This window comes from Pyrgilauda ruficollis, unplaced genomic scaffold (genome assembly GCF_017590135.1).
Source record: "Pyrgilauda ruficollis isolate IOZ18807 unplaced genomic scaffold, ASM1759013v1 scaffold11, whole genome shotgun sequence".
Classification (NCBI taxonomy): Eukaryota; Metazoa; Chordata; class Aves; order Passeriformes; family Passeridae; genus Pyrgilauda; species Pyrgilauda ruficollis.
The window spans coordinates 4,186,703-4,201,148 of NW_024509210.1; the positions used below are offsets into that span (position 1 = coordinate 4,186,703).

At 41.7% G+C, this 14,446-nt stretch overlaps 1 protein-coding gene across 4 annotated transcripts in view; it reads left to right on the forward strand.

Annotated features, from left to right (window-relative positions):
- Positions 1–4,365: 4,365 nt before the first annotated feature.
- The window catches only part of CCSER2 (coiled-coil serine rich protein 2), a 60,856-nt gene continuing 50,775 nt past the window's right edge, over positions 4,366–14,446 (forward strand). For all 4 annotated transcript variants that reach the window (XM_041473653.1, XM_041473662.1, XM_041473670.1 and 1 more), the window contains exon 1: positions 4,366–4,545. The gene's annotated coding sequence lies outside the window, so the exon portion shown is untranslated. The remainder of the gene's footprint in view (positions 4,546–14,446) is intronic.

Sequence of the window (14,446 nt, forward strand, 5' to 3'; positions counted from 1 at the left end):
CTTTTATTCCTATACAGAATAGTATATATTCTTTAGTGCAGAATGGTACAAAGTTTCATTACTTGTGGACACTATACATGTGAATAATACATACACACACATATGACCACACTCATGGTAAGTATTTCTCTATGTGACATTAGCCCATTGCTTTCCTTATTATCTCAGTAAAGAAGTTCATAAACTTGAAATATCCATTTCAGTGAGTATTTTTAAGGTAGTACAAAACCGAAATTACCCATAGTTTAAAAAGTACAAGAAGTTGAAAAGTAAATAGGTAATTTTGGAGGCAGTGACGCCTTAATGTCAAAAGAAAATGTGTAAAATATAAGGGATATATTCCTTAATGAAAAAAAAAATAATTTGTAGAGACTCAGATTATGAAGACAGGTGAAAGTTCATTTTTGATGCCTGCTGATGAATGCATTTTACAGAATAATGAGACATTTTGAAATGAAGAATTTCAACCCTTAACCATCCAACTGCCTGCACTGTCATACATTTAATCAAAAGTGCACCTAGATCCCAAGCATATGGTTTCTAATTTTAACATCTGTTTTCCTTTTCTTGAATGTTGGTGAATTAGTGAGAATCCATGCTGCAGTACTTTGTAAAACTAAAATGCTCACAATGAATACATTATTACTTATATGTGGGGGAAAAAACCAGTGTCACCTGGGTGCTTAGCCCTTTTGAACCTGAAAGAATGCAAACCAAGAAAATACAGCTCATCTTCAGACAGCATAAAATCTGAGTTCAAGCAGAATGTGTTTGAAGGCAGTAACAGAATGTGGATGCACAAAGTAAAAGTGAAATTACTATGAACAGATTAGTTTGCAGCAGTCACAGCATATGAACTACGGAGGAAGGATTTTTTTTATGGACATCATGGCAAAGTAATTTTTATGAAGTGATGCAGGAAGCAGACTGTCCTTGCTTTGAGGATAATTTCAACTCAAGCAGACTAACTCAGCTTCATTGTAATGAAGAGTATTAAGAATATCTAATTCATATTTTCTAAAGTGTAGGGGTCTGCTACATGTTCAAATTTGAGAAATCCTTCTCTCCTTTTCCACTAGAGTGGAGTCCTTGGCATGTGAACTCTTGGGGCTGGGAGAATATTTGTGTGAATATCACTAACTGCACATCCAGCTCTTCTTGGGGTGGTTGCTGTCACCCACTGCTGTGTCTCTGGCTTTGGTGGCAGCACACTGCCAGGTCAGTGAGCAAAGGGGATAATAACAAGCTTTTAGTCCATCTCCCAGTGTAATATTATGTCCATTTAAATCAATTTAATAGAAAATCAATTCAAGGTGAAGACCTCAAGCTGAAAACATGTGATAATAAACTGGTAGGAAAAGATACTGCAGTTGATCATAGCTGGCCCTCAGACTGCAGTCTGTCTGTAGGGGGGTTAACACCATTTCCTGAAGCAAGCAGTCAGAAGCTGAAGTTTTGTATGTAATGCTTCCTTTTTTAAAAACTCTGAATTCTGCCTCAAGACTGGATCTTAATCTTTAGCTTATATAAGCATATGGAAATCTGTTAAATGCCTAAACAGATAGTGGAGGTTCTCAAATCTGTCCTAAAATATCTCTAGGTTGCTTTCTTCTTTTACATGTGTAGTTTTCTTTCAGAGCTCTGTTTCATAACTATTTCCAGATTTTAAAAGCCTGATCTGGAGTTAAAAAAAAGTGGTCATACCACCACTTCCAGGTCAGCACACACAGCATATGTGCCTCCTTTGTGCTGGTTACAAGGGTTCCTGGTTCTCTGATCTCTATTCCTTGATCTTGCCCACTGTGCCTCAGAGATGCACCAGGGGAGCTCCACAATTGCTTTGTGAGAGAGAATTTCAAGTACTGATGTTGAAGAAGCACCCGCCAGTGCCTGCAGAAAGGCAGTGGGAAATGTAACTCTCCCAGTGAGTCTCTAATAGAATTTCTTTAATTTTGGGAAGGAAATGGAGAAGAAAGTTATTAGGAAGAAATTTCACGGGGAATGGGGAAGATGTTTTGATGAACAAAGCAGGGAAAAATCAAATCTATGCTAATGCAGTGGATGCTCAGAAGCTGGGAATGACTGGCAAGAAAGGATGATTGTGTGGTTAAAGCCTGACTGAAGAAATCTGAGTTCATTTCCGGGCTTTGCTATCTTTTCAGCTTTGAGCAAGAGATTTAATCTCTCTGCTTGCCTTTTTTTTTTTTTTTTCCCCCTTCCTGTACCACAGGAGAGTCATTTTACTTCAGATTGTTCTAAGAATAAATGCATTAATGTGGCCAGTACATTTAAGTTTAAGCAGAAAAAAAAAAAAAAAAACCACCATGTAAAAGCTTCAGTTCTTATTCCTTCTTTTTCTAAGAAGGCCTTTCTGCTGGGGCAAATGTACCAAAGTCTTCATGCCCTGTATCTAGAAAGATGAGGAGGCATTGCAGTGACTGGGCTGACATCTGGGCACGCCCAGCTTCTAGTCAAGAGGTGAAGAAGGCTTATCAATTACAGGGTGTTGGTTTAATTTCTGCACAAACATAGCCTGAGGTGACTGCACAGCTTCCTCCCTCTGGGAGGCCTGGCGAAGCAGGCAAGCAAAAGCTTAGAAAAATTGGCTATCGAAACTTCTGAGAGAAAAGAAGCTTAAAACACCTGATGTTGAAGCACAGCAATACGAGATGGTGAAATGCTGTGACAATGCAAACGTGAGGCCCCAAACCAGGAGAGATGCAGAAACACAAGCCCCAAGGCAGAACATTGAGGTGCAAATAATGACTCAGTGATTCACCTCACTGGCAAGGAACTTCCTGAACCTTCTGTCAGTGCCTTCTAATTCCTAGCACAGGCAGAAAATTTGAGGAAATTAAACTCTCAATTAATACTGTGAGCACCGGCATGGAGAATGCCTGGTCTCCTGTGGATGACTGCAAGTCCTTCAGGATTTTTGTACAGCCAGGTCACCACCTCTCTCCTTTGAGCACCTCTGATGTAGTGTGGGCAGCAGGACCAAGGCAGGGATCATCCCAATCCCTGTGCTGGCCACTGCTGGGGCTGCACCTCGAGTGCTGCCTTCACTTCTGGACCCCCACTTTACAAAGGGCATTGAGGGGCTGGAGTGTGTCCAGAGAGGGGCAACAAGGCTTGTGAAAGGTTTAGAAAATATGTCTAAACTGAGGAACAGTTGTGGGAGCTGGGGTTGTTTAGTGTTGAGGAGGTTCAGGGTTGGGGACATCATCGCTCTGTGCAGCTCACTGAAAGCAGGCTGTACTGAGAGGTGGGGCCAGTCTCTTCTGCTGTGTGTGGAGAGAGGAGGAAATGGCCTTAAACAGGAGAGAAGACATTTTTTTTCACAGTTTGGATAGTCGGGCATCCATTTTGGCGTAAGTTGTGCAGAGAGATGGTATGGGTTTGCCATGGGGTGATGGTTCAGGGCTTACAGCACAGCGTTGGGCGGATGGCCGCACTGGGTCATGTTAAATGTCTCTTCCACCCCTGACGATGCCATGATTCCACCCTTCCACGCCGCAGGGCCGGGACACCCGCAGGCCGATTCCTGCAATGCTTTTACCAACTCCCATTTGCCCTTGGTTCTGCCAGCCACCTCCACGACTGCTGGGGCGGGCTGGCAGGGGCGGCCCGCGGGCCCTGCCCGCCCGGCGGAGCGTCACACGGCCGAGCTGCGGCGGCCGCGCTGGGCCGGGCTCCCGGTGGCTCCCGGGGCACGGCGGAGGGGGCGCTGAGGGCGACGATGGAGATGAGGCGATGCCCCCGGCCGCGCCGCCGCCATGGGCAGGGCGGGGCGGCCGCGCTGACGTCAGGGCGGGCCGAGGGGCGCGGGGCGGCTGCGTGTTCCCGCCCTCCGCCCCTCCCTGCGCGGGCCGGCCGGCCGGCGGGACCCCAGGGCGCGGAGCGGGCCTGCCCCGGGAGCTCACCTGCGCGCCGGCTGAATGTCACGGGAGAGCCGCCTGCCGTGCTGCGGGCCCGGGGACAGCCCGGCACGGCGGGCCCGGCGCCGGGAGCGCCCCGGTGGCGGCTGTGCGGTGCTTGGTGCGCCCTGTAATTCGGTGTTCGGGCAGACGCACCTGCAGGTGCCTGGGAGCAGCTGCTGGCAGCCCCGGTCGCAGAGGTCTTGTAGCGTGAGGTTTCGTGTTTCGAGGGTTTTAATCTCCGGAAAGGGGAAGAAGCAAAAGCACCCAGTGTGTGTTCATAGACAACAGTTAAAAAAAAAAAAATAGTGACGGTGGAAAAGAATTGTAATGGTGGCATTTCTACTTTAGCAGTGGTCTGTTGAGATTTATACCGAGGGGATGTTCTGTACGTTGTGGTGATTTCACTTTAATGACACCGAGACTTTGCTTTCGTCACCCAGAGCCTGCTGTTCCCTTCGCGTTCTGTCAAATGTACTTTGGCACACAATGAAACGTAGGCAACCTCAGCCTTTAGACTTGAGCTGGAGGAGGTCGAGCTGTTTATCTTCAGTTTAAGAAAGGAAAACTGCATGGGAACTTTATGCTCTAGCACAGCGTTAGTGTCCAGGCCAGACGTCGAATTAAGGTAAGGATTGTCGATCTGGTACTCCATCTGGTATGCTATGTGAAGCACTTTTCAGGAGAACTGGTGCATCTTGTAGGGTTAGAACTTCATGTCTATAGCAGGTTTGTTCTTGGTGTCTGCGGCCTTTGAGCCCTGATTTGGTGCATAGTAGAATTTTTTGTTATGATGGTATTAGAAGTGAAATGAAGTTGAATCTAAGTCCTCGTTTTGTTACATTTTTATAATTGAGAGCCACTTCACATAGGTATGGAGACTTTAGTAAATTTCTCTCTTCCAGAGAAATACACAAAACTCTGGAGTTAGCAGGTAGTAAATATTTACATTGTTTGCTGATAATGAATGAAACTGGCAAGATTTTTTCTCATGTTTGTGAACGAAGGCAATTGAAGGCAATGATCACATGCCTTTAAATTCTCTGGGCCTGTTTTGAATTACACGCCTCCAAGTTGAAGAGGTGATGGTCTAACAAATGGGACATCAGTAAGGAGCAGTTACCTAAATGTCAACCAAGGATCTATGTCAATATACAACTTAGAGTAGAAAACTTGTTTTTGAAGTTGAAGTCTAATTTCTGCTCATGGATAGTATTTTTCATTATAAAAGTATCAATGTTTGGGTTCCAAAAACTGCCCAGAATTGTCTTTTAACTGTAAAGCTGTTGAAAGGGTAGAAATAGCCTCAATTAACATAATGATCTCATTTAATGTATTGTTATACTAATGAGTAATCCTGTTTAATGGAACTGTTCGTGTAAAAGCTCATTGGAGTAAAATCCATTACTTTTGGACCTGATCATCCTTTAAGAGGGATTGGTTATTTGGAATAAACCAGTTAGTAGGAAATGTTGGCACAGGCTCTTTAGATAAAAAGCCATCATGCCATCAATCTTGAGATGAACATTGCTTGCCTGGAATCCTTAGAAAGTGTGACTCTCTCAAAATGGAGAGGAGATGAAGGAATATAAGATTACAGAAAGTAATATGATAAAATATTTCAACAGTGGTTGTGATGTTCTCTTTCAGCCACTATTCACTGAAAACAGCAGCACCATCTTCTTAATTAGAAGCTTTCAGGCAGGGTTAAGTCCCGTGCCAGCAGGGATGCTAAGGAGATCAAAATACTAATGGTGCTTTTGATAATTAGGTTGAAAATCCTATATTGTGTTTCAATCGGAGCAATAAAAACAGATTATGTAAATCTCTGGATACCTGCACACATGTATGTTACAGTAGAATCCCAAGAGCATTAAATAGTTGTCCCAAGGTTGAAGTTTGGCTGGTTAGGAAAGGTCTTTGCATTTCTTCACAGGTCTTGGACACACACCCCAGCTCACTCTTAAACTGCTACCAAGTAGGTGCATTTTGGAAGATATTCTGAGAATGTTGTTTCCTCCTTAATCAAAAGTAGCTGGATTTGCAGAGTTTTGGACTTTGCTCAGTAGTCATTCTCTGCTCTAAAAGGAGGATTCAGCTGCAGCAGTTGTGCTGACAATATCCCATAGGAATTGAAGAGTCTCCTCAGGGTGGGGGTTTTGCTTATCCCTGGTCACATGGGGAGCTGGTGTCGCAAGTTCTTGCTAAAATGCCTGATTCACTGCAGATTGTTGGGTTTTTCATGAGCACTTAGTCTGTTCTGAGCTGAGGTCCTGCTCTGCAGAGTGCATTTTAATGGCCTTTATTGAAGAGGTACTGGCGCTGCTGGCAATGTCCTCACTGCAAGGAGGCTTGGCTTCTTAGCCAGAGGAAATGGCTGATAAGGATTTACTTTGATGAGGTGGCTGAACAACTTATGGATCAGGAATAACCCTGAAATTGTACATAATTTCAGCAATTATTCCCTGAAGCCTAAGAAATTCTGTGCTTTTAGGTTAATCAGCCCAGATGGCTTGTGACACACACAGCACAAGAGAAGCATCCAGGGAGAACTGAATGTCCCAGCTTCTCTTGACTCAATAATATGCCTACTTTAAGCTGGAGATTCAAAAATCTCTTCTAGATGGACGCAGAGTTTATCACTACAATGTGGAGTTGGATAGTAATTCGATTCACACTCTTTTTGTAAGTTGGTTTAAAGATTGGCTTTACTTAAATGCTATTTTTTTTCTGATCTTATATGTTAAAATACTTACGTGGCCATGTTGATATATGTTTTCGATGAGTTGAGGGTTGCTGTGGCTTTTGAGTAACCTTCATCACAGTAAGGCAAACTTGCATAGGTAGAAACTTGGCAAGGCCCAGGCTGCTGCTGCTAGCAGGAGACTTGAGGGGAGGAGCACAATCTGTCAGCCTGCATAGCCTTGTCCATCAGTAAACAGAGTTAAAAACAGAAAAAAAAAAAATCTCTGTGTAAATCTTTTCATCATGGAAGCTTTCTGAAATGGTAATTTGGATACGTATAGCTTTACTATGACTCCATTGAGGTCCTGGTTAAGCAAAACAATATGTATTGCCTTCCTGTAAATTTGAATAAAACACAACATAGATGACTAACTCTGAAACTGATCCTGTGACAAACTGTCACTCGTAACTGAAGTTACATCTCAGTTTCTTGAAGAATCTTTTTTTTTTTCCTTCAGTTTCAAACCTCTGAGGACATAACAAATATCTGTGTCTTCCACATTGTAGGAAACTGACCTTGAGAAGTACATTCCAGTATAGCTGTTGGTGTTCCAGAAAGCTGGTAGGAAAACACAAAACACACATTAAAATCCTGGAGGCTGCCAGTGTGTTGTCAAAAACATGCTGGTATTTGTTATGCTGTGGGAAACTTGCAGAGTTGTTTGGTACTCAAACATTTTCAGGGAGTCTGGTTTTGAGACTGGAAAGTGATTTATATCAGTGGAATTGTAGACAGAAGCTGCGTTGAGTCCGGCACTAATGAAATGAAACTCAGTAGCAAGAAAATGATACTTTGAAGATGTATTTTACAAATAAGCAAGTTTCAGCTGAAAGCTGTAATACACAGGTGTGTGGCTGCAGTATTTTTGATCAAGAGTGGATGTTAAAGAGAAGTCAGACTTCAAATAATACAGTATCTTCAGGAAAACACATCAATGTGAAGCAAACTGGTGTGTTTGGTAGCAAGGAGAGCATGTATCAGGTGCTGATACATTGCCTCTTCTGGCCATGTAGGGGGTTTTGAAGCAGTTTTAGTATTTTTCCTTGGGAATCCGTGCAAGACAATGAAATAACCTTGAAAGAATTGTTATTGTTATTGGGGCTCTGGAACTCCTTGCTTAAGGCAGTCAAGGATGCAAAAAGTTTGGGGCTCAAGGACAGGTTACACGAAGTAGTAGACAAGAGATCTGTGGAGGGTTCCCGAACAAACTGCATCAAATTTAAGAAATTCTATGAGTTGAGAGCAGTTGAAGGTTGAGGAAGTTGCATTCTGTCTTTGCCCTAATCATCCCTTCCCTGGTGCATTTTTGTTTTAAGGCAACCCCAGGAGTTAATGGGGTTTTTGTATTCCTCACCTCTAGAATAAAATTGACTGGAGGAACTATATGGAGAATTGAACTGGGCATTGAAGTGCCATGATGCACACACAGTGAAATTCCATAATTTATATATTTCCAGCTTATGCAGGATTCACTGTCTGTCTTTCATGATAGCAGTGTTAAGGATTTTCTCTGTCAGTTCTTTTTCTGGTATTTTTTTTAATCCAGCAGTGGCTGACTTAACAGTATGATTTTTTTAGATACATAGCAATGTGCTGATGTGTTCTTGTTTCAAGATCATGATCTTCTATGAAAAACTGAACTATGCTGAAATGGCATTGGCAATATGTAGGAAAGAAAATCTCAAAACTATTTTTTGTCTAGCTTCTTTCTGCTTCATCTTGTCTAATCTTACTCGGTTATCACATGTGAACCTCTTCAGGCTCATGGAAGATATCCCAGTACCAGTGTGTCTATGAATTACATGCAGTCCCTTCCAATTTTTTCTGCTTGCCATTCAGCTTAACCTATAACTAGAATTCTTACTCAGACAGCATGAGAAAGAAAGAAAGAAAGAATAAGTGTATGTGGCTGGAGGGGGGAAAAAAACCAGCTTAGATATTGGTTGAAAGCACAGCCTCACTGAAGATTTAAACCCATGGAAATTCTTCATCTTAAAATACCCACATACATAAACTGTTCAGCAGCAGTTCAGACAGGAAGTATTGTTTCTGTTATTAGTCATTATTTAATTCTTACAAAATATATATTGAAAAATATGTTAGTATCAGTGTGAGAGGCTTCTAGCTCAAGATAGCTCAGTGTTTTTACATGGAGAACATGCATCAGTAGAACAAACAAACCAAAGGAGTAGGATGGACAACATGGCAGTCTAAAGAGGGACATTTCCAGTTATAATTAGCTGTATACCAAGTTTCACTTGGCTTTCAGCCTGCCTGTTCTTATGAGCAAGAAAATCCTGCTCCAGCTAACATGTTTGTATGTAAGAAGTAGAAAACAGTAACTGGTAACCAGCTCTTTGAGTTTGTTACTGAGTCAATGGTGAAGTAAATCTTTCCTGGAAGAGTTAGAAATGGGAATAGTGTGTTTGAATCACTAGGTAACAGTGGATAGTGCTGAGGAAAAAAAGGTTATTCCTCTGTTTTTAAGTGAAATATTTGCTGGGGAACAGCAGGTGATTCCTACTGGTTTGCAGTAGGACATTGCTTTTGAGACAGATGCAATCTTTCTGGATTTGTTCTTACAAGAGAGATTAAATTACCCATGTGAAATGCTGTTGCTGAAGGACTAATACCATCAGCAGAAGCTGGGGCCTGTTTCTGCTGTCAGTTGCTTTGATGCTGACATCACAAAATGTTTTAAGGAGAGATCAGGATCTGTCATTTCACTGGTAGAAAGCTTTAATTCTAGACTGCAATTGATGTTTGGGATTTTTCAGTCAATCCTAGCCACAGCATAAAATTTAAATTGCCTTTATGATGGTGATGCCACCTTTAAAAGTCTTCTGAAAGGCAGGTTTCTGATTACCTTCTGCCTTATTCTTCCTGTAAGAATGCCAAAAATGTTTGAGAAACCTTGGAAAAAAGACGCTGATGGGAAAGAGGAGAGTCTTTCCAAAATCTATGTACTTGCACACAAGTATATACACAATTATGGCTTATCTTCCAGGACAGAAATCTTGCTAAATGCATGGAAGTATTAAGACAGCATAGGAACCTAGATAAAAATGTGCTGTATAGTCAGAGTATGTTTGTTTGGGGTTGTTTTTGGAAGGGCTTGGGAGGTGCTGCTGGTGAATGATTAACAGGTTTTGGCTTCTTTGTAGCTGTGTGACTTTGTCTCTAGGTTGCAGAGCATTGAATCTGTAAGACAGGCAGACAGTGTCTGTCTTTTCTTACTTCAGTTTTTCCCCTTTCTCTTTGTTATCCCTGCAAATTTGGTAACAATTTAAAGTATCATCAATGAGAGCAACATGTAAAGGCTTTTTGTTTCTCCAACAAAGATGTTGAAAACATCTGGATCTTTTGCTGTTTAAGAGCTATTAAGCAACCCTAGTGAAGAAGCTTGACTTGCTCACTGGGGTGGAATCTTCTGGGTTGGTTCATTCCACAGGAGGCTGTTCCTTGCATAACATAAGGAGTGAAGTAATCCACGTAATAAATTCGTTCTGGCAGGGGTGTTTCAGCCCTAGAGCCAGATGTATTGGTCATGGTTATGGTAATTGTTTCTGATATATGGCAGTATATCCCTCCCACCTCTTGCAGCATTCTTGGGGTCAGCACACCTAATGTAGTGCTCTTATCATCTGGGCCTTGTGTTCCTTGGATGCCAGTGAAAGCTACTGTGCTCTGGGTCTCGTGTGTTGGTTATGCAAGGGCTGCCTGGTGTTTATATCTGCAGGTACAGGCTTGACATTGCTCATGCAGGTTGAACAAGGTCTGCTGAAGAAAGGAATTGATGACTTCCTGCACGAGGATGCATCAGATGCAGAGCAGGTTCAGAGAAGAGTCGTGCATCTCCAGTGCTTTATTCCAGTTTCTGGCTGACCTGTCCCTGACAGCAGTTAGGCTGTCAGCACTAGGGCAGGAGAGTAACTGTCATTGCACTTCACATCTCATTTATGAGCAATCCATAATAACCTGCACTAACACTTAAGAGGAACCTGAAATTTCACTCTTTCTTCTTGTTTACAGACCTTGATATTCTCTTTTACTGGGAGTAATTTGTCTGTACCCTCAGGTATCCTCTTCCATCTTCTTTGTTCTGAAGCTGTTCTTTGCTGCAGCTGGATAAACATCTGGACCTTAACTGCCTTCCACATTGTTAGTTGTGTAAGAATTCCAAAAATCAGTGCAGCTTTACTTGTTTGTGAAACAGGTTTTTAGCAGTTTTTCTTGTAGGTAAAATTTGCATGGCTTTTTTCAATACAAACTAAAGGGGCTTATGATAACTCATACCCTGTTTTGTTTAAATGTTTTGGTTAGGTTTGATGTAAAAATTTGGAGTTTAAAATGCAGAGTTTCTGTTTTACTAATATGGAAAGCACAAGTGGGGAGCAATTACAAAGTATCCTTGTCTGGGCAGATAACACTTAGCCCTTTTTTACTTCCTTGAGGTGCCTGATGTTCTGTGTAAACAACACTAATGGCAGAGTGAACTGACAGAGTGGCCCTGAGGGATGCAGAGGGAGTTTTTGATTCTGGAAGTATTGTGGTAGCTTTCTTCTGCAAAACAGAGCTGCATTTCTCAATTTCTTTTTCTCCAGTAAGTGCTTATGTCCTCTTGCCATATCAAACATTAAGAATTCTGATGAATAGCAAGAATGCTTTTAGAGATGACAAGGGATGTCACATTTTCTGCTGTATTGACCCAAGATATTGCTCAATGTTAGACATGCTGAAACTCTTTGTGATGTATTTCTTGCTTCCTTCTTTCTCCCTTTATTCATTATCATGTTCTGCTCCTGTTCTTTGACCTAGTATATTTTGACAGTAAATTGAGCACAAGAGCAGCCAGGATAACTGGTTGTTTGGTGTTTGCTAGATCAGCCCTTCCAAGTGGGTAGAACCTCGTTAGTGTGAGGGAGGAAGAACAGAAAAGAGCATGTATCTAAGCTGTTTTAAGACCTGAAAACAAAATCTCACAATTTGGGACACACAAAAGGAAGGTAATTTCAGAGAAATAGAACAAGAAGCCCTCGCAGTCTTGGAATTCCTTGCTGTACTTCCTGACTGTGGTACCTTCAGAAGGCAGTGTCAGGGAAGCTGGTGTTAATCACTGCAGTTTGGACATAGGAGTAGGACAGTGGCTGAAATTCAGGGATGCCTTTGTAAAGCATTGGAAATTGATTCAAGAACACGTGTTTTGGAGAAATGGAAGACAGGAGAGGAAGGCAGGCTGGAGGATTTTACTGCAGAGCTGATAAATCTTACTGGATCTTGGAGTGAAGGTGGCACTTTGGCCTGAACTGAAACCACACTGTGCAGAGTAAACACAAAAACTTGTAAATACTCAAAGTTCAATCTTGAAGCCATCAGCATTTCTGGTTGCATTCTGATTCATTTTAATTCATACAGCATGCATTATTTCCTCAGGATTCATGATCTTGAATTCCCCAGGTCTTGTCATGCTCAGAGCAGGTGTTTGCCAGCTGGATCTCTTGCTGTTTTCTTCTATTCTGTTAAGCTCCCATGGTCCTCTTAAAGCTGAAAACTGACTTGCAGTTCTGTTGCCCATCTTGCAGTGTTCTTAAGTGAGTGCTAGGGAAGCCTTTTGCTGCTTCTGCTGTAGGGACCTCCCAGATTTTTCCCTGATGACATTCAATACCTCCCTACATTGGTGGAAACAAGGTATTTTCACATAACACATCTAATACATTTTTAATAACTCAGAGGTGTAAGAGGTGGTTTTAAAAGTTGTGCACAGGACACAGTTGAAATACACATGCATTTAAATTTCTGTGAATGAAACCCAGATCTGAAACTGCTGCCATGGCAGTAGATCTGCAGAGGGGAATTGCTCTGGCCTGTCACCAGTCTGTCAGATGTGTTCCATCCCTCAGCTGGGTATTCCACACTGCTGTGACAAGAGGAGGGGAATTCAGTCCCATTCAGGAATCTGGAGCTGGAAAATGCTGTTGTCTTCTTGCTGGCAGGGATCGTAGGGATTGCAGTATTTTAAGGTGCTTAAGCTTTCAAATGTTTGAATCTTTAAGCTGTCTTCTGTAGGGCAGAGTCTCAGATGCAAAGCTGGACTTTGCTGGGAAGCTAATGTATAGGAAACTGCCTTCCTGGTGGTGCTGAAACGAACTGTGAATGAAATTACAGTGAATGTTGTACTTGCCACTTGAAACTAAGAGTGCAGGATTTTATTGAGGTGTAAATAATCCTGTAGAGGAAGTACCAAGGAGGGTGAGAATTAATATCCTTTTGCTTATCACCAGGATCTTGAATATCCTTGAAGGTAAGGATGTAGCAGCTTTTCAGTTAATTCAGATTATACTTCAGAGGGGGTCTGTGGATTTTAACTCCTTTTCCCTGGATCATTATGTAAGACTAGGCTCTTTATAATTAGCTTAATTCTGATTAGGCTTGTGTGCACTAGATAATGTATTTCCCAAGGCAAAGAATATAAAACTTATTTGCCCAAATGCCAGTTTTTTAAAAAATCCATAGATTTCTTAAGTCTAAAAATACTTTGAATTTCTTTATAGTACAGTAGGCTGCAATTTAAGTTGTATTGAACTTGAATCTTCTGGGATGCAGAAATCATACTCTTAAGTGGTAACGGTGCTGCTTGGTAAGGGAGTTTAATTGTGAGGCTGGTGTAATCTTTGCTAGTAAACATAGCTAAAGATTAAGGAAGTTTTAGAGAACTTAATAAGAAAATTCCCTGTTTTCTGGAAAACATCTGCCAGGCATGATGCTGTTAAGTTTTAGTGGTTTTTTTTCGATGACATTGTGTTTCAATGAAACACTTGAAACCTGGGCTTGAGGAAGTGGCACAGTAGTTACAGTTATGTAGCTAATAAAATACAGAGAGGTATTGTTTGTTTTTTAATTTAATTATCTGAAGTGTTCTGGACTGTCAGTACGGTTTTGTTGAAGATAATGTGTTGTCTTTGCCTAATCAAGGATAAATGAGCAAGAGCCCTTCCTAGAGAACCCTAAGGTCTCCTTTTCAAGTTTAATTTGCAGCACTTGGTGGAGGATTAAAGTAATCTAATTAAATGGCCTCATTTAAATTTTGCAGTCACCTAAGAGATGGTAGACAGATGTGAAAAGGGAATTATCCATAAAGCATGCAAGTTAAATTAGCAGCTTTCTAATTTAACTTTTTCAGTTTGGAAGATTTCTTCACAAGACTTGCCTTTTCTTTAGAGTTAGGTTATCTTCTGAGGGATCTGCAGTATGATGCTTGCTGGGAATTAATTCATCAACATATTAAAGGCCATTTTTTATTCATGGAGTTATTTAAAAAGGTATACTTTATTGTATGTAGTTGACATGAAATAAAGATCTTTGATGTTGCCTGATATTATTTTCCTGTGCAAGGTATGCAGGTGCAGTGTAGGCAAGAAGTCTGGCATTAGACACTTCAATCCACATGCAGGCAGGTGTCATACACGGTGAATGAAATGTTCTGCTGGTCCCAGGGGGAAATACTTGTGTCCTTCTTTGCACACCTGGGTGAGGGCAGTGTCTCTCGTGTGCAAGATTTCACTGAGTGTTTGAAAAGTCACAGTTTGTGTATTTCAAAATGGACGTGCACACACCAGTTGCAGAATGTGGATTCGGATGTTTTCACAAGTTAGGAGCCCCTAAATGCCCTCTCTGCAGTACCTTTTTCTTTCAATCTTTGTAATGTAATTCTGCTTCCAGAAGTACTGCTCTGGGGCATCCTATTCACTGACAAATCCTCAGGGTATTTCAGTTTGCATGAATT